The sequence below is a fragment of the Anser anser genome, assembly GCF_964211835.1.
Source record: "Anser anser genome assembly, chromosome: 3".
Taxonomy (NCBI): Eukaryota; Metazoa; Chordata; class Aves; order Anseriformes; family Anatidae; genus Anser; species Anser anser.
This window is the reverse complement of record NC_139722.1, coordinates 44,339,743-44,361,159: the sequence shown is the minus strand read 5'-3', so window position 1 is coordinate 44,361,159 and position 21,417 is coordinate 44,339,743. Positions and strand designations below refer to the sequence as shown.

Below are 21,417 nucleotides of genomic sequence, written 5' to 3'. Positions count from 1 at the left end.
TACTTTAGCTCAGAAGCATCTTGCATTGGCAAGAAGCTGATGATCTGCCAGATCTTTTCCACCTCCGACTTCTAAACTATATTAAAATTTAGATCCTGTAAATCAACTGCAATAGAAAGAGTCTCTCTTTAATTAATGGCCTAGATGCACGTCAGATACACTGCACCACACAAAATGCTCCATCCCATCATATTATTTCTGAATCTGTGATTTTGTACGTTAAATAGTTTAGGAACACAAATAACTGACTCAGCTTTCTTTTCCTAACGATGCATGAAGACCAAAGCACAGCTGTGTCAGAGGGATCTCCCAATAATCAGTGTCATATAGTCATAGCTTTCTTTCTCCTTCCTTCGTCCTCTAGGGAAATTACACTGTTCTTTTTGGGAGCTTATTTCTTCTCTGGTATTGAATGTGCTGTATTGACTAGCGCTTTGTGGGATGGGGGAGAGAAGAGGCTTTTAGAGAACCATGGCTCCCCTCCAGCTGTGTCTTGCTGACCAAAATGTAAATAGTGTAAAAGAGTGAATAGCAACACTAAATAGCTGGTCAATGAAAAGGGTACTCACACATTTGTGCAAGGAAAGTCACCCTCTTTGATCCCTTTCATGCTCATTTCAGTCTCATATCTAACTCAACTCATCTGCTGTCCAGTCTCTCAAAATGACCTTAAGTTGTTCTTATTTGATGTTTAGTTTATCTAAATATAGAGAATTCATATGGCTATTCAAATCACTTATTCCTTTGATGAGAAGAAAATTTTCTAAAATCAAACTCCCTCAAATAGGTCTAGAACTGTGAAGTATAATTTTAGATAAAATACGAGCATAATAGTATTTTATCAGTAAAGTCATGTCACACTTTTTGGCTTAGAAGACAGGGAATTTGGATGCATGTAAAAAGCATGCAAAAGTTACACGTGGATAAAAAGTGTACATATTGACTTTATGGCATGAATATTAAGTGTCATCTTTGCAATGCTTTTGGCCTTATGATCTCCTTACAGACTTATACATGGGTGTATATCCCACAAATGCAAGCCCTTATCTTTAAAGCCAAGTATATCCACCAGGGCTGTAAATGCTTATATGTCCTAGAACAGGACATAAAAGGCAAAGTAGTCACAGTTTCCTGGTTTTGTATCTATATAAACGTTGGATAATGGACTCTGTGGGGAGGGAAGGGGAACCAAAGGCAACATGGGATCTGTCTACCCAAAAGTGTCTCAGAGAACTTTCATTATAAAATAATCTTTCTTCCTCCAGCAGTGGTCCACCTCGATCCCTCTGTAGGCAACTAACTACCAATTACCTCACAAGAAGACAGGCAATAAAATGTTAATTAGATAAACAACTCTAGGGGACCTCATCTAGAAGTTTTCCTGAAGCAATATTTGGTGAGCGTATGAACTGAACTCAATAGCTGCCCTGCATAGCTAAAAAGTAGGGGTTGCCCTAAAACGAGCTACAGATGTTGCCTGAGCCTTAGTAAAGTGAACCCTAATTGAGAGGGGAGGGACAGTTTGTTCAATACATGTGAGACCCTCATACAGTTTGAAACCCCTGTGAAAGCCTCTGGGAAGAAAAAAAGTCCCCCTAGATTTATTACCAAAAGCTACAAAAAGCCTGAGAGATTCTCAAAATGGCTTTGTTCTAGAAAGATGAAAGGACATAGCTCTACGAACATCAAGTGTATGAAGTTTAGTCTCTGTGGGAGAGTCATGAAGCTTGGGAAAAATACTGGTAAATGTATAAACTTATTTGAATAAAAACCCTAAAAAACTTTCACACACACAAAAAATTCTGGACTGTAGGGAATAAGCTGATGAGGGACTTACCAAAGTCTGCATTTTGCACATTCTGCAAGACGAAGTGATAACTACCGCAAGTGCTGCTGTGTTGGGAGATGATAAAGTGATGATATGTATTCAGAAAGGAGGTACATCAAGAAAACACCACAATATTAAATTGCAGATAAAACAGATAAAAATCCATAATTTTTTTTTAGGGGAAAAAAAAAAAAAGTGGTGAAATGCGAAAGATCTTAACCTGCAGAAATTTATGTAAACAACAGTGAAAATACAGCCCAGTAGAGCTGACACCAGTTCTAGCATACGCCATGTAATTTACTGAGGAACATTTCTTAATTCTTTTAGTTTGTTTACTCCTTCCTTCTGTATTTGAATGTGATATATGTATGGTTTTTTCATATAACTTCTCAATATTTTATGGAATTAGGGTGGTAGAGGGAACCAGGACAAAAGAAAATTTGGTTCCATTCTTAGCTCTGCTGAGTAGCTATGGCAAAGTTACTTTAATGTTCTATGCTTTGGTCTCCAAATGTATAAAAGGAAGCTAATAATCTTTTTTATGAAGTGCTTCAAGATCTCCAAATAAAAGGGACGATATCAAAGCATGGCATTATTATTATTATTACTTGAACAGATTGAGATATTTCAGAGATAATACCTAGTTATTTCACAGAAAAAAAATTAAAAATGGAGAACAAAAGATCAGAAGATTGAATGTACCTCTGAACAGACAGGAGAAAAAGCACTTCCTTTATATACAAATCTTGCAGACATCTTTTTGTCCTGGATCAAAGTCTCCTGAACTGCTCACAAATAGAAGTCCTTTAGTGATCTTGACTCTATGATATCAGGTTTGGAGATGGGGGTCTGGGAATATGGGAATAAGGCCAAATTTGTTCTATAGTTTTTTTTTTTTTGTGTGTGTGTGTGTGTATGTGAGCTATGGTAGAAATCACTCAGAACCTCGAGGAGAGAAGCAATGCTAGAAAGAAACCTTTAAACATGAGTTTTCCTGCTACATATAAAACATACATTATACTTCCAAACTCCTAAATTTAGTCTATGATGAGGGGATAGCTATATAGGTAGTTTCAGAACACTATCTCTGCCCCAGACCTAAAAGTCAGTCTAGCCCTTATGCTTCATTTACAAGGGTATAGTTTAGTTCTGTCTGAACACCAATGCAAGGTAGTAGTACCACAGCAGCTCTTTTGGCAGATGGGTGAAGTTATGAACCAGTAGCAAGCTATCACAGAGGACTAACTTCAGCATTAGAGACACCTCTTTTGATATTTCCATCAGAAATTAACTTTATATATCATGCCTTCTGACATCTGCTTTGCCAATGACTCGTGAACTGAGCTGCGATTCCTGTTGGCAAGAAAGGCATTTAGCCTTTCGGTATTCAAAACCACAGCTGACACATGGGCAAAGCAGATTTTAAAGTCTGGAGCTCAAGTGTCAGCCCTGAGACCTGTGTCTCAACACTCATTTGAGACTCAAAGGCTGATTTGTTTATTCCCTTGAAGGGTTATTGCATGTTTTCTCTCCTTTTGTCAGTAGGCTCTAGAATTGCTTACAACAGCAACAAAAGCTATATGGAGCTGAGTAGTTGCTGGGTGGACAGTGCTGAGTTTTTGAGCTCTTGTGACTAAAGACTATATACCTACAGAGTAACTTTGTCAGAAATGTTTCAAAAATAATTCTTTTTAACTTGTCTTTCTGTAGAACCGAGTCTTAAGTGTTTCTGTCTGCCAGTCTGTGTACATTATCTACCTATCTAGACAAGATTTAAACACAATTTGCAGTTGGCTGGCAGTTTTAATACTCGTAAGATTCTTAAAAAGTTCATGAAAATAGACTGCTAGGAGAGGGGGGACATTCTAGTGTTAACCTGAAGGAAAACTTTCAGCAGCAGACAGGTCCTTGTCACACCGGAGAACCTGCCCAGGAGACAAGTGCTGTGATGCCCCAATGACACAAACATCAGTCATGGCTCCTCTACGGAGAGACACTGAGTGGCCTGACCATAGGACACAAATTGCTGAGAAGCCAAGCTTCACTAATGACACTCTTCCTGGACCTACTGAAGCAAAGTAAAACAGCAATAGGATGCTAAGCTCCAGAATTTCTTGTCCCGTTCTGGAAGCAGAGGAAAATAACTGAAGGAATGAAGTGACAGCTGCAAAACAGGCAGAAAAAAAAAAAAAAGGCCTAGGAGCAGATCTGACACAACTACCTTGATCAATGTTTGCTTGCAAACGAAGATTTATATTCCTTGTTGTTTATATCAAGAACCTGAAGTGAAATACTGACCACTGTGAAGCTGGTGACAGATCTCCCATAACCAGAATTTCATCCTGGTTCTTTTCTGTAGACTTTTCTGTGATTTGTGGTATGTTAATAGCAAAGGGAAGTTAAAATGCTCCGAATCAGGAAAAATATTTTACAGAGCTAGGTAATTTGAGAAACATCTTTCATCAGTTAAGGTTTGAGCTTCTCCCAGTAATAACAAGAACTTGATCAAGCATGAACACTCCCTAGCTATCTATAGATTTGTACTACACAACCTCAGAAATGTCATTGGCACACTTCACAGTATAATCAATACATTCTTTTTAACCTTTGCGCAAGAAGGTTGGGATGCAGACTAAGATTGATAAAAAGACTCTCCCACAGTGTGAAGGGTGCAAAATTAGAGAAAAAGCAGAACTGTGTGATTTTGCTAGTGTAGTGCACAATCTGAAACCTGCTATGTTCACTCCCAGGGGCTTCATGTTTGAGTGTAAGTGCAAGTTTGAGTCCAACCCAAACTTCCAGAGCAGATAATCCAGATGCTCTTTCTCCTCTGGTCCCAAATTCTTTTTCCTTGGAGGCATCAGTGTCTTGCCACTCTCCTCTCTTTCATGAAGCTTTTTTTGTGCTCTCCACCATCATTCTTAACATCTGAAGAGATTCTATTACTATTTTTATTAGTTGTGATGTCTGGGAGAGACATCACAACTAATAGGCCTGCTGCTCCCCTTTCCATCTCTAGGGCCTGTGAGAGCAATGGGGATCATTTTCTGTGATGGAAAATAGGTCATTAGAAGTTCTCCCATAGGTACTCTACTGAGGGAAGAATAAGAAGCACCTCAGATTGCTAGAGCTTTTACCTAGTGAATTCCACAAGGTTTTCTCACAGCTGGACAACAGGAAAAAAAACACCAACCACATTATAATCTCCACAATATGATGTTTTTTATGAATCTGAGAACAGCTGAAGTGCTTAGCAAGTGTTTTTCTTCTCCTGCTGTCTTATTAGAGGGCAAGGATTTCTTGACTGTTGACCCTGTCCCCCATCAAAAAAAAATCTGCTGTGCCAAAAGAAATGTGCAAGTGACTGTGATGGGACCTTGTAATGACATTACAGGATTGTGTCTTGAATATTGGCATTAAGTACTTACAGCACATACTGAGTGAGCCCAAAAAGGAGCCTGATCCTGTCCAGGTATAAAGACAGGGTCTTGTCCCTGCTAACACTCTTAAGGACTTCTCAGCTCATTTCTGAACCTGTATATTGTCACTTGGCCCCAAACTAACTACTTTTCACGAGCAAACCAGTTTTGGCTACAGTCAATATTTTAATATCAGAATCTGACTGATGCAGTTAATAACATATCACTACCATTTACAGATATATAGGAAGTTCAGTGATAAAATATCTATTTTATTCATGTACAAGTTAATCTCCACATTGCAGTTTACAATTGTTTCCAGGAAACTTCTTGAAAAGCAAAGAGTCATTTGGAGGAATAAGGAGAATACTAAAATGTATTAACTGGAAGTCTTTATATCTTGCTTGTTGTCTGCTGACCAGTGTCTGGTAGAAACAATAGGCAAGAAAAACTGACACTATAATGATTATCTCTTTTTTTTTTTTAATGAAATTGTAAGCTATTTCTTGCCATGTTAAATGGATGTTGTATGGTCTGTGCCAGTGCCTTTTGTACAAGTTAATTTTGTAAGTGGTCTACAAACGTAGTTGCTTATTATTTGCTCTTTACAGATCCTGTTACGTTACAGTTTGCAAATGAAGGAAGTACAATAGGCAAAGGAGGGAAGCCGTCTGCAAATCAGGAATCGAGGAGATAATATTTTAAATCATGAATGACGCAGAAGCAACCCACTTAGTAATGTGCCACAAAGTAACAGAGAAATATTTGGCAGCTGTGAGGAAAACAATAGTAACTAGATAATAACTTTCGGTTTGACACGTTATTCTCAGAGGCAAAAGAAATAACTCATTTAGGATTTCAAATTACATAATTGACACCCCAAAAATTAAGTAGTCTAAGAAAACTGTGGTCAGTAATTTTTTAACCAGGTTGCAGAGCTGGACAAATTAGCCAAGTAATTGGAATTCTGCTGAAATACGCACATAATTTTGTTGTCTTCAGTAACTAAAAGAGATCTGCATGTTTCTGTATTGAAATATTATTTACTTGTTGATTTGTAAATGATACAGATTTTGGATATTGTGACAGACAACTGTCATTATAATTACCATTTTATTATTTTACAATTTATTAATTTTACCATTTTATTACCATTATTATTATTATTAGCTAACTAAACTCCATGGTGTGTTTGTGTGTGTGTGTGTGTGTGTACATGTATATGTATAGAGTTTTGATGGAGAATTTATCATGTGTTATTTTATTTTTTAAAGAAGCAAAATAATTTCTCATTTGTCAAGTACAAGACAAAGCACAAAACAAAACAAAGTAGTGAATATCTTGAAGTCTTCCTGAAAATAGGAACTGTTTGAAAATCTCTATATAAGTTTAAGGTAGTCAAAGTGCTCTGAGACAAAAATATTCTCAGAAAATTTGCTGTCACTGTAGAACATGACAATTAGTCATGAGAAAGAATGAAAGTAGAAACAAAAGTCTTTGATGCATGTTGAAAGTAAACAAAGAAGGTTAGGAAATGCATTGCTAATCCAGGAAAGAAACAAGTATGTTCAGCTGCAAATCCCGCTTTTAAATAACATACCGATATAAGGAGATCTCCTTCACTCACTCTTTTCTTTTATATATTCTGCTTATATAAATGCATCTTTACCTCTATGTGTATGAATACATATGTACATGTATATACAATCTAACTTGCAGTGTGAGACAGTTGAATACACATTTATGTTTTAATTCCAGCATCTTATCAAATTTGCTCTTTTTTTTCCTTTTTTTTTTTTTTTTCCTTTGCCCAGTGTTTTGCACATCAGGTAAATTTCCAAATAAATTAATGGATGAGCTGCTAGTGACTAAAATGGAATCAGTATTTCACCTCGGCATGACATGGTTTGCTTCCTTCCAGCTAGCATTAAATAGCATGCAACAAATAAAGACACATTGCAGTGGAACCAACCACAATTGTTTCTTCAGTCTATGTACATGACAAATACCCTAAAAGAAGATGTATAAGGATTCTCTTATACTAAATTTAGTATAGGAAATCTTTAATAACTAGCACTGACTATAATTTCCTCCTTTAGACTCTTCTGTTTCGATGTTTCATAAATCCTTGTATTGATTAGCTTTATGTGGAATATTGTACAGCTCTAAACACAAGAAATTAAACTGAGTGGCAGGTGAATTTTAGCACAGTCCTTCCAGTCAACTGTAGTGGGTTTACATACAAAGTTTTTGGTAGTGAGGGGCTGCAGGGGTGCCTTCTGTGAGAAGAATACAGCAGCTGCCCCATGTTAGATAAGAGACAGTTTCAGCAGGCTCCCAAGGGACCCACTGCTGCCCAAGCGCGGAGCCAATAAGCGATGTTGTTTGTGCCTCTGTGAGACCATATTTAAGAAAGTGAAAAAAAAAATGCGGCACAACAGCAGCTGGGAGAGAGGAGTGAGCACCAGCCCTGCAGCCCCCCAGGTCAGTGCAGCAGGAGGGCAGGAGGTGCTCCAGGCACGCAGCAGCAGTTCCCCTGCGGCCTGTGGAGAGGCCCCTGGTGGAGCAGGCTGTCCCCCTGCAGCCCATGGGTCCCACACGGAGCAGATCTCCACGCTGCAGCCCGTGGAGGAGCCCCCGGTGGAGCAGGTGGATGTGGCCTGGAGGAGGCTGCGGCCCATGGAGAGCCCCCGCAGGAGCAGGCCCCGGGCCGGAGCTGCAGCCCGTGGAGAGGAGCCCACGCAGGAGCAGGGGGTCTGGGGGGAGCTGCCGCCCGTGGGGGACCCGTGCTGGAGCAGTTTGCTCCTGGGGGATGGACCCCGTGGTACGGAGCCGTGTGGGAGCAGTTGTTGAAGAGCTGCTGCCTGTGGGCAGCCCCCGCAGGCTCAGTTCGGGCAGGACGGCATCCCGTGGGAGGGACCCACGTGGAGCAGGGGCAGAGAGGGACCGTGAAGGAGAGGCGGAGACGAAGTGGTACAGGCTGCCCACAGCCCCGATTCCCCCATTCCCCCATTCGCCTGCACCACTTGGGGTGGAGGAGGTGGAAGATGGTGGATGGGGAGATTGTGTTTTTGGTTCCTTTCCTTTCGTTTCTCATTACTCTAGCTTATTAGTGATAGGCGATAAATTTTAGTAGTTTCCCAACTCTGAGTCTGTTTTGTCCATGACGATAATTGTTGAGTGATCTCCCTGTCCTTATCTCAGTCCTTGAACCCTTTTCATTGCATTTTTCTCCCCCTTTCCTTTTGAGGAGGGGGAGTGAGAGAGCGGTTGTGGTGGAGCTCAGCAGCTTGCCTGAGTAAAACCACCATACCAACACAGCAAAACGACAAATCAAGAAACTGAAACACCCAAGGTATAAATCCAAATATATACAAAGGAATATTAATACCAGTAAATGAGTTAACTGTTAAAGTTGTAATGTTGTTTTTGTTGAGTTTCCCAACAGAGAAAAATACTTTGGATATACTTATGGCACATATTAATACTTGGTTATAAGAATTTAATGCATTTACTAAGATGTGCAAATAAAATTAAATAATGGAGTATATGTAAAAATAAAAAGTAAGCTAGGACAGCTACTTAACAGACATCTGAGGTAGTTGGTGTGAATCTTTCCCACGCAGATTTTTCTAGTTGGAAAGATCCCTTATGTTTATTTTCTCTGACCTCCTCCTGTTTGGGCTTTGAACTCAATTACTTGTGCTTAGCACTTCAAGGCATTAAATTACACTGCAAACCATACCCTATCTCCACTTTTTGCCACGAGGTCTACTTTTTATATACTCCAAAAATATTTGTGCTTGATTTTAATTGTATGAGTAGTCTCAAATTAATAAATTAATCCACTGAGACCTTTCTTTGGCTGAAAATATATGAAAATATTTTGCAGGAAACCAAACTGTTTGAGAGAACATCCTGAAAATGACTGATGCTGACTTGACAAGGAAGGGTCTTGAAAGATTCCATCCTCAAGTGCTTTTAACTGCCTTTTAAATAAATGTGGTTATAGACTGAAATCATCAACACAGTAAAAACAAACTTCTGTACAGACCACTGTATTTACAAAGACCTCTTTACAGATGAAAGGCCCACTGGCTGCTTTTTGGCTCAACATGACCAGCAGAAAAGGCTAAGGATCAGGGGGACCATGGGTGAACATGAATTTAATCTGCAAGCAGCCTGCTTACAAGATCAAATGGCCTCCTTGTCTTTTGGGGTATACTATTCTTGCAGCTCAATTTTTGTCAAATTTTGCATTGTGTTTAGCTGGGAAAATGACAAAGTTTAGATCATTTTATGCATTTTTTTTTACCATTTCACATTTACATGGGAGTCAACAGAAACAACGAGCAAAGTCAGAGAAGCCTCCATCCCTCTCATACTGTCTAATCCAGCAACTCTTGTAGCCTAGGAACCAAACAGATTTTTCCTCCATTTGATATTATACTATATTTTTTCAACAAACTAGACTGTGCCACAATGTCCTGATGGTAACTGCCTACTGAAATGCTGTTCTGTTTCTGTCTTTGCTGTTTCATGTGCAATGTGGTTGAAAATTGACTTAAAGTTTTGGCTTTGGGGAGATTAAATTCATTTTTGGCACAGAGCAGTTCTATACTGAATGAGGAAAGAAAGGACATGAAAGTACTGAATTTCAAGCTTTAACATGATTTTTTGTTGTTGGAAATTTTGAAGTTGTCAAAAAGAGAAAACTGAAGATTTTGATCGAGAATAACAATGAATGTTGTTTTCACATTTTTACTGCTCTAAGTCTGGCTATCTGCAGAAGAGAAAAATTTTAAAAAGTGTTAATATTTCCGGAAAAAAAAACACAGCATACGTTCAGTTTATTTTAGATTGGAAGGACTATTCAGAATAATGGATGTTCTCAGCAAGCAAAAAGAAAGAATATATCCATGTCTCCAAAGAGCCATTAGCAGAGAAAAATAGAGCTACATCTTGAAGGCATTTTAAAATTTGTAATCCTAGGAAAAAATATCTAACTGCAGCTCTAGCGCCCAAAAAAAAAAAAAAATTATTATTTTTTTAAAATTTGCAGTCAATTTTGCTGTATACATGTGTTTTTAAACCTAGGATTAAACCAGATTTTGGTTGTATAAAGCAAACTTTCTATCCCAATGACTTTAGGCACCATACAAAATTGGAATAGTAATATGATCGAAATACTGTAAAAAATTAACATAATATCTGAGAACATATATTGTATGTGTAGACTATTTTACTAGTGAATAAAGTTATCTGATTACTACATTGATGCAAATATATTTATTTTGTTTCTGGTGTGCTGGGTACTCGTACAAACAGCCCTACATGAACCTCCATGTATCAGACAAGAGACTCGAGGAAAAGTGGAAATGTCCAAAACCTTTATTAAGGTTGCCAAGTCAAGGACACAGGCCCAAGGTGATGTTTAGGATCTGTGTTGGGTTTTCCTCCAGAGACATTATATATACACCCAGCAGTTCAAACTGGATCCAAATTAAATGTGGTGACAAAATTACGCTAATGTTAAACCAGCAAAAGCACCTAGTTCCAAGCTTGTGTCAACCTTATGTTTCTTTGTTGGCTTCAGGAATAATCCTTGGGCAGGACTGAAGCCCAAGTGTACGAACTGAAAATTTATGGACAATTTTTCTCCCCAAAACTTGTTAACAATTTGGTTTGGCAGAAGGAGTTTAAAATAAATCAGCATTGTCACTGTGGTACTGTGTTGATTTCCCAGTTCTAGGAACCCTTAAACTGGATTTACTTTGTCATCAAACACTGGCCATAACCTCCTTACTCATGTCTTCTGATGCAATCTGTAATGAGACAAAAATATATTATTATTTTTCCCTGGGATCCCTTCCTCCTTCAGGGTGCAATGTAGATAACGGCCATGCAATGAACAGCTCACTTTTTAGCTATCTGGCACCTTCTCATTGTTTTTCATGGCTTTGTGCCTTACTTACCACTCCAAAACCTCTCATTTGAAGACAAAACTACCTAATTTACTTGTGCCTTTTTATTTTACAGTCTGACTGCTTCTCAGATATACACTAAATTTGTGTTCATTATATTCTTGGAATTTGAGGGTTATGATTATTATTCACATTTTCTGAGTGCAGAACCAGGATATGGGAAGATCAAGATCCAGTTTGTACATTAACTCTGTGTTCCTAGCTCAGGTGTTTAGGGTCTGTGTTTTTTTTTTTTTTCTCCAGAGGTGATGTTGGCATTCCACTGTACAGTGCTTCATGCAAAGTACAGCTCCCATAATTGATTCTGATTGCAGGTGTGACTGCTCCAAAGCTCTGTAAATCAAAACCCAAGGTGTACAATGAGGAACCCAGAAAGCATAGAAAAAAGGCAGCATTCCCTAGCTTCTCAAATCTTTCATCTCCTATGAGAGCATTGATTTTCAGAGGTGATTGGGCCTCCTCTGAAGGATCACCTGCCCAAAGTTTACCTTAAGTGACTTTACCAGCATCTTGGAGGAGTTCTGTGGCAGAGACTTGGATAGAATTAGGTCTGCTGGTCAGCATTTTTTTGGCAATAATTAGTGCCTTTCCCTGTCTTTTCCTGCTGTCTCTATGTCAGCCTGCATGTCTTCGCACCAGCCAAAATAGGGACCATAACGAGAGCAACACCCTTCATTACTTAAGTCTGATTCATCCCTACTGCAGGTGCATCCCATGCCTCAAACGATACAGGCGAAAAAATAACAAGCAATCAGATAACTCAAGAGTGTATCATAACGCATGTAAAAGGGGGTGTGCATGTAAGCATTAAGGTTACCCGGGCAGCACAGATTCTGGCATTTCTTAACTTTAGAGTGATTCAGATAGTAACGGTGACAACTGGAGCTGCTCATAACATTTTTTTTTTTTTTGAAAATGCTGCTCTGCTGAAAGTTGGAAACAGTCTGCGTAGATGTGAGGATTTTAACCACTAGACTGTTGGTAAACAGCCTGCCGGGGTCCCACTAATTCCTTTGCCTGGCTGTAAGCTAGGCTCAGTACTCCTGCACAGGTCTCAGAGGTCCTGCCTCCAGGATCAGCTCCACAAGCATGTAATGGCACCCCTGGTGTTACACCTGAAGGAAGAGATATAACTAGGAAAGTGGGACAAGGCTCAGTTTTACCCAGCTCTGATAGCTTGTGTGTACTTTCTAAAATTTTCTGAGTTACCCTTCTGCTTTTTTATCTCTTATTACTTAGGAGTAAACTGAATCTTGCTCTCCTTTCAGTCTTCAATAATCAATCCCATTGCTTGATATCACACTGATACAGGAGGGGCTGGAAAGCAACCCACCATTCTGCCCTTTGCTTTGTGATCCGGAGGACTGTCACTGTAGGCAGCATGGAACCTGGGAACACTGGTCCCAGAAGCAGACAGGGTCATGGTGGCAGCAAGTTCACTGTTATGTACTTACCAGGAGCAGAGGAGCAACAACATTCAGAAATCCTCATTTGCATTTCAGCCTTAGGAGGCAATAGAGTTTTGTGGGCTCAGCCTCTCCTCAACCTCAAGGGCTTTTCCTATTCCCCTTCCAATGTATTTCACCCCTCGTCTCTTTTTCCCAGCCCCATGATCCCAATTTATCTAGTCTAAATGCCATTCTTCCTGTCTCTCTCCTGTGCTAATCTGTTGCCCTCATAAATCTTCATCTCATCTTTCTGGTATTTGCTTTTCTCTATCTCTTCTTTCTTCTTTCCTGCACCTTTGTAGGGTAGGATGTCACCTCTCCCTCCTTCAGCCACAATTCCAGCTTCAGTTTCTTTCTCTTTGCTGTCCCCTTCTTCTGCCATCAGTGAACTTGTTTGAAATTCCCTGTGTCATCTGCACTGCAACTAAAGAGAAAGCTTGGGAGACAGACTCCCAGCCTGAACCCACAGCAGACACCTCCCACACATGCTCTTGGGTAGTATGGCAGTACGGCTGCCTATTACACATGTGTGATTGTGTGATTTCTTCCTGTATTTATTTATTTATTTATTTATTAAGATTTATGTCTTAGCAAATCTGTGTTCATATTCACAGGCACTGGAAAAGACACGTCCTTTTTTACAAAAAGTACTGCCCTTGCCTGTAAGAGAAATACACTTCCAAAGAAGAATTATCTGCGTTTAGCATATGATTAAACTTAGCGTGAATAATTAAAGAAATCCATGTAAGTGAGTAATGAGGGAGCAACCTACAGCTCGGATGAAATACTCTGATGTGCAAAAAATAGAGCCAGGTGGGAGTGTGAGAAAACCCTGTGTTGACTACAAGTAGGAAGCAGAGCAAGCTGCTATTATCTGTGGCAGTTAGTTATTCCAAACGAAAACTAAGAGAACTTACCCCTGCTGAAAACAACTGCTCCCAGCACCACCACACATAAATCCTGACATCCTCCCTTTCTCAGGAGCTTTTGAAAAATGTTTTCCACCAAACTTCCCATAGTAGTAGAGCTATTACCAATGCCATACTACTTATAGCTGTAAAAGATTCATGAGGGATTTTTTACGGCAGGCCTTGTGACTCTGAAAAATCCACCCGAATCTTCTCCACTTCATTATTGAAGTATATGCATTCACTTCACACCAGCCCAAGCACTAATCATAAATAAAGTGCAACAAGCACTGCAAGGTAGTACACAAAGTTACATTTGAAAATGTTATGAATAATAATATCAAAAATAGAAGAGAAACGAGACAATAAGAGTGCACAGCTTTAATACAATTAAAACCCAATTAATGTATAATCATTGGCTGACATTTTTTTTTTTTTGATATAATGTATTAAACTTATTTGTAACAGTCATTTTCCTTTAAAGGTTTCATAACCATCCTGCTTTTTCACATCTAAAGTAGGGTTCATCTGTAGTACTAATGACATAACTAAATTTTTTTGATTTATTGTTTTACATAGTTTCATGTCATGGACGTCTTCTCAATAAAATGCTGTTATAATGTCTTTTCTGCTTTGTTACTTCTACTGTAAATTACAAGCCATACAGTTTCTTCACCTCTCCCCCTAATGCTTTGAAATAACTGGGCTTAGTGTAAAGCTTTTCTTTCTGGATCTGGGTGTTTTCTCCATCTCACACTTTGCTTTCCCATCTTCCTAGCTGCCAGTATTTCTAAGCTTCTCTATACGTGATAGTTTTGTACAACTAAGCTAAACAGCATCGGTGGCCTTCTACCTTCTTATGTTCATCCCTGTCATCGTGTTCACCATTCACAGCTTCAAAGGTTTCCCCAGGGGTCCTAGCACAGTAGAAAATCCTGATTATAAGTGACATTTGAGTGGATTTTTAGAATTAGTGTATTAACAATTATACCCAACCTTAGGCTCTTTATTAACAGTATCAAGACTGGAGTCTAGTGCAGAATTCAATGCAGCTGTGTCATCTTTTCATGAAAGCATTTCCAGTGTATGCATTGATCTTAGCAGTGGTCTAAGGATGGGCAAAGAGGTCGGTACTAGCCTTTTCCTAAGTAAAATGGGCATCTTTGGCTTTTTCTGAAGGGTGAAACATGGTTGGAATCAATGAGGCCTGCATCATTTGAGGTAAACACCTTATTTTACCCTACACAACAAAATATTTCCATTTGCAATATTGAGGGCAGCCTGGGAAATATTATATGTGTTTTATTTGGAAGGGGTCCTCTGAAATAGGTCTTTGGATGTTATGTAGAAACAAATTTGCAGTCCTAAAAACATTTACGTAATCATCTCTGTATATGCACTTAAGATATAAAGCAGTAGAATGTAACAGTCATGGGACAGCAGCAGTTGTGGATGCTCATGGCTTTGTCAGAGTAGACATAACTCCATAGAAAATGTCATTACCAGTGTTCTAACAATGCACTAAGACACTTTCATCTGCTGTGACGTGTCAGCAATTTTCCTTACTGTTCTGAGGTTAAAGACTAAAGCCTATAAGCTGGTATGAATATCTGTGAACTGCTATATTTCAGTGCCAGAAGATTCTTGTCTGCTTGTTTGTATGCCAATTAATTACAAGTGAGTCTTTTCATGAACTGAGATTAGACGCTCTAACTGTAGTCTAAATGTAAGATGGACTCTGCTACCTGCCTGTCAACGCTTTATTAGTATTTCTGTTGTCATATATAACACAGGTCAAATTTAAGAGTAATGTGCCTGTAGAAAAAAACGATGACTACAGATGATAATGGCAGTTATTTCAGATATTGATTAACCTATAAAAAATTAATAACTAATTTAAAATTTTCTTTCCCCATAAGAAACATTTGTTTTTAAGGGCCTACAGAAGAAAAAATTAGATAAGTCAAGTATCAGGACAAGGTGATTACTTAACATCTGTGACCAAGGAAAAGGCTCAAGGAGAAAAATCATCCAACATCTGCACTGTCGGTAAAATACTTGTAAAAAACACAAGTGAAGTGTGATTAATCACCATGGATGTATGATTGAGTCAATTGACTGTTACTTTTTCATGATGATTAATCAGCTACAAAAATTATAATTGTCCCACTTGTAGTGGCTGCATGCTGTGCTTGATGACATCATTTGGGCTACAGATACTCAATGAGTGGTTTTCAAAAGAATATGCAGATGAACCAGAAAGGGTGGGTTAGGTTAAAACTACATTTTGAAGATCATCTCTTGCTTTTGTAACCCAGACTTTGCATTGTTTTAGCAACTCACTAAATGGTCAAAATGTTCTGTTATTCCTATTTTGGAAAATCGTCATCAGATTGAGATAAAATCAGAGGCAAGAATTTTGTCGTTTAGCACTATTAAATAATATTTCCATTAGATAACAAAACCAAAAATATTTTCATAGAATTAGATAAATGAATGATATGCCCTCAGCATACAGTCTCAGGAATGAGATGGCAGAAAATAAAGAGCTTCCAAAATGGCAAATAAATGTTTAGACAGATGTTAACATAAAAAAATAAAAAAGTACTGGAATTGCTTGCTTTAGATCAGAGGTGAATAGCAGAAAATGATGAGTGCTGAACATGGTGGGAAAAAAAAGTGGGTTATTTATTTACTCTTTTTAGGAATCAAAAACATGAGGTCAACAACAACACAAATATCATATCCAAGAAAAGAGACTTAAAAATGCCTAAACCAACCCAGTTGAATTAATTAATTGCTACTTGGTTTCTGTGGCTACATTTAAACAGTGTGCTCTTCCCAAAAGAGCTGGGAAGTAGGCATCCTCCACCTCCCACCATCTCCAGCCAGGACCCAGCGCCCAAGAGAAAGACACTTGGCCACATTGGCCAAAAGGGAACAGCAGCCTGACTGGGCCAGCCCTCAACCTGGATAATGATCAGGGAAGTGGGACTGTGCTGTGCAATCTAGACATAGCCTTGAGATCAAGACTGTAATACACATATTATAAGGATAGTGACAGCTACTGTAATTATAACAAAACCCCAGTACTTTTAAAAGCATACATGCAGCCATGCTTTAGGGCATGAACCAGCCACTTACTGAGGGTTTAAGAAGCAACTTCCTTTTACAAGCAGGTGTTTCTACTTTTTTTTTTTTTTTTTTCCTAGCAAGGTTTCTTGCACCTTCCTCTAAAGCAGTCAGGATTTGGCATCTGTCAGAGACGGGGACCACACTAGATGGATTGCTGATCTAATCCAGTGTGGCAGCTCCTATGTTCCTACGAAGACTGTGCAAGCTTCATAGCAGATATTGGTTTTGCATGTAAGCCTGAAAATGTCATCCGAGTGTTGAGTGGGTAAAGTGCAGCATTTTATAAACATACAACCCTCAAGGCTCCTAGGGAAAGATTGTTACTTTGGGATCTTGGATAATCTGAAAGGGATGATGTACTAAGATCTGACACAATAACCCAAATGATGAATTATTCCAGGCAATTTTGCCCCATCAGGCTAAATTCAAATATACTAATGGACTGTGCAAAGGACTGTGCGCTGCAAAAACCTCAGCCCCTGTTCTCTCTCACTGTTATTTTAAATGTCTTTGTGCCTACAAAGAAATAGTTGCTTGCAGAGTACAAGATCCTGCTTTAAACCTAAAGTTCAAAGTCTTATTTAGGAAGAGAGATTTTTTAATGGAAAAATTCTTTAAAATCCTCAGAGATAACATCCTTGGAGGAATACCATCTTTTACACTCATTTAAAATAGATTTCAGACTTCTTTCCAGTCTGTTCTAAGCAGGCAATACCTTTCTGAGCTGTACATAAAACCTCACTAATGATCTGTAATGAAGTGCTTCTTTTTGCACATCCAGCATTTTTGCTCTAAAGTTCAAGAAAATAGCACAATTTTGCCAGCACTATTCTCCTTTTAGTACACTGGCTTTGCTTTTGAACTATAGTACTGCCAGTGAAGCTGCAAAGTATAATAATCCTCCGTCTCTTCCCTAGGTTGTCAATGTCTCACTGTCTCACATCCATGGATCTTAAAGTTTGTTTCTGTTCTATTCCTCAAATGTTAACCTCAATGAAAGCACATTTTCTGAAAGCCACAGAAGAAGGAGATTTTTTACAAGGCTTATATTTACAGGAGATAGTCTTGTTAACTTCTTAGATAAGAAAGGGAAACATGGGAGCTCTAGTCTCTTGAGTTTTTCCTAGGTACCTACTAATTGTTAATTATTAGAGACTAACTAAGTCACTGAAGTGAGTCGTTTGGCTGGTGTCTCAAATGCTGTCATTTACTACTACACAAATCAGCCTAGTGATAGAGTGTCTTTAAATTAGGTTACAACCATGCAGTTATTGGACAGGGAGTAATTGATAAAACCATTAGTAACACTTGTAGAGATAACAGCTAGCAAAATCATGCAACCATAATTATTCCTAATGGATACATGCTATAAATTGTAGCAAGAAAAAAATCTTGCATTATCTTTCAATCAAATTTGACAGTCCTGGTAGATTACTGTAGACTAAATGCTCATGTATGAAAAAAAAAAAAAATGACCTATCAGAATATCTTTGCCTTTTTTTTCCCCCCTTTTCTTTTCCCATCAAATTATGTTTTTTTTTCCTTTCTTTTTTCTTTTTTTTTTTCTTTTTCCTAATTTCTTTCTTCAGTGGCTTTCAGGCTAAGGAAAATACAGTCCTTATTAGTTGCCTTTACCACAGTGTTTTATATTTTCAGTCAGACACAAGACTTTTTGTAATGTGACAACATGAAAAGAATTACCAGTTTGAATAAATGATTCCAGGTTGCATTACATTTTTCCAACAGCAAAATGTATTCTTTAATAATACATAAAGTTTTATCTGTAGTCTGGTGTTAACATTTGTTTCACTGAACAAAGGCTCCTATTCTTAGTGCCCTGCCCCACCCCCTTCTGACTTTTCTCCCGTCAAAAAATCACTGCCTGTTTCACTGATTTTTCCCCCTTCCTCTGCAAGTGACAAACACCAGAAACTGCCCCTATTGATTAGATCAGCCTTATAGATCACCCATATAGCTTGATTGTCTTTCCCCCTCCCCCATGTGCAAGTTGACACTTCTTAATCATATGCGTGAAGAGTTTAAGAGGAAATGAGTGAATCAGCCAAAAAAAAAAAAAAGCAAGCTAATTACATATGGAAATTGATCATATAATAATAACTTCTCAGAAGAGAGGTGCGTTAATTACTGGACTTCTGTAGTACTTTCTAAAATACTTTGCTCCTGTGACTATTTTTGTGAACTTCAAAAGTCACAAATAATTTGTACAGTAATTCTTTTGCTGCAGTGTACCCCACACATTTTCATTTGCACTTTTATGTGCATATTAGCACTTTCATCCCTTAAGAGAGAAAGCAACTCAGGAACACAGCTTAGCTTGAGAGTATTCAGAGACTGCAACTTCCAGGTCCCCTGGTTCAGTGAAGCATCTGATGCTTTATCTTTGAGGCTGATGGAAAGAAGTCCCTGCAAGAAAAATAGTGCTGCAATTAGCATGCACTGGTGCTCTTTTGGCATCCAAGGCAAAGTGGCTGCAAATGCTGAACTCCCTCCATGCCCAGGGGAGGAGATGATTTGAGAAGAATGTTTGAATTATGCAGCTGGCCACTGATGCTGGTTGTACTGTTGTTGCTCTGCAAATTAACAGAGAAATCTGCTTGCAGCGTGTTATTCAGCACCATATTGCAAGTGGGACTCCATAAAGGTATGAAGATTTTTTTTTCTTCCATTTTCTGTATGCACAAAAGCCAAAAAAAAGAAAGTTCCTTGAAAAGTCACCATCAAAAAATGTTTTCCCAGGCTGGCCCTACCACGGGGCTTACACCAACTTGTAAAAAGGCATGCTGGGCATCCTGAGCAGAACTTTTCCTTTCTGCCTTTTCCCACTCACGTTCCTAAGTCCTTGTGGGCAGCTTCTCTCCTTAGTCATGTTTGTACACTCCAGGGCACAAACACACAATGCTTGCAGAGCATCGCACATCAGAAATGGTACCTTTGCCATCTGCCACTTTGTAGAACTGGAGGAATATCTGTAGTTTACCTTCTTCATTACTTACTGTGAGAAAACTGCTCTGGGCCATGAATTTCGCTGGAAAAGCACAGGCATAAAATGTAGTTAAACCTAAAAAACATGTCCTACTGCAATGTAAGTAACTGTATGCACCGAGGGATTTTTATTTTCCTTCTATTTTACTCTGACACACAGGTCACAGTATACCTATCATTTCTGCATTAGCCGGGCTTAGATTTGCTTAGCAATATTTCTTGGCAACTCCTGAAGTCACACTAAAATGAGTCATCAGCATCTTAACAGCATGCCAAAATGATTCCGTTACTTCTACAAACAAGCACCCCAACTTCTTATTGATTTGCTGCATGCAGATTTAATGAAGATAAGTCAGCATTTACTCAGCAATGATAGAGAGAAGGAGCAAAACATTTGGCCATTTCAGAAATCTCAGGTGTTGCCTCTGCGTGGGAGCAGGGTAAATGTATTTTCTTAGTTCTAAGAAATGATTTAGTAATTGTCTTACTCTGCTGCAGGTAGGGCAGAAGTGAGGGTTCTGTCTTTGCTTTCCAGTGTGGGTGCTGCACTGCTACTGTTAGGTGGTGACACACGCTGCAGTCTTGCAAAAATCTATTGTGTCTAACTCCTCAACTTGACAATCTAAATGGATTAGTTTCATGACTGAAGCAAGGACATCCCCTTATGTATTATATGCATCAAATTTCAAGCAGGTAAATGCTATCCTCATCCTCAATAACCACATCCACTTGATTTTTCTTTCTGAATGATTTGTTGACTGTGAATACAGACCCATACATAAAATGCTGCTTATTACAATATAAAATTGGAATCCAGCCTATATTTATGTGCATTTTTATGATACCACCCCAAACTATAAAAATTCCATTCAGAAATCAAGTTAAAATTCAACATACAACAATCTTTCAGTTAAAATCACAACTGCGCTTTTAATAATGTTTTTAATGGATTGTTATATGATTATAAACCAGCTTTGAGTATAACAAATTAACTCAGTGAAAATTAGTTCAGGTGAAACCCTTTGATTTTCTTTGTCCTCTAAATTAGAAATTAACCACCCTGGTATATATACTATACCAGAGCTGTACAAGCTTTTAATATATCCAGACTTATACAAAACTCATACTTCCCCCGAGAAAGTTGAGTTTCTAAAGATTTAATTCAAGTTCCAAGGTCAAAGTGAATAGATCTGAATTTCCCCTTAAAATGGGAGTTTCATTCCAATGAGGACTCATCTTCAATTTACTGCTTCTTCCTAAGTTGTGACAATATGGCACATAACATCACATGCAGATAGCAAATCAAGTGCACTGACAGCACAATGCCAAAAAGCGTGCCCAAGAGCACACTGCGAAGGCTAGTTTTAAGATGGGATTCCTTCTTTTTAAACCCAGTTTTAAAAGACTTTTCTAAACTACACTATTGCAACTTTTAAACAAATCCAATACATTTTCTGTGTCTTGCAGAGTGTCACAAGAGTAATGCAAAACAAAATCTCTCACCTATTTTGCAGGCAGCAAAACTGTCTGACAATTATATTTTTCTTTTTGAACACTTTTTTTTCTGTAAATCTAGCTGTCTCCATTATTTAGTTTAAATGATGAAGAATGTAACCACACATTTTAAGGGACATATTTTGGCCTTTATTAAATCTCCTTTAGTAAGCAACTTCAGATTGAGAGATGGAAAAT

The 21,417-nt window shown here is 38.5% G+C and overlaps 1 long non-coding RNA gene across 1 annotated transcript; it reads right to left on the bottom strand.

The window, feature by feature from the left end:
• Window positions 1-11,305: 11,305 nt before the first annotated feature.
• LOC310895941 lies at window positions 11,306-13,156 on the bottom strand. Its single transcript, XR_014581060.1, has 2 exons — window positions 11,720-13,156; window positions 11,306-11,564 (listed from the first exon to the last, which is right to left on the bottom strand). It is a non-coding gene; the product is annotated as an uncharacterized lncRNA (long non-coding RNA).
• Window positions 13,157-21,417: the final 8,261 nt, after the last annotated feature.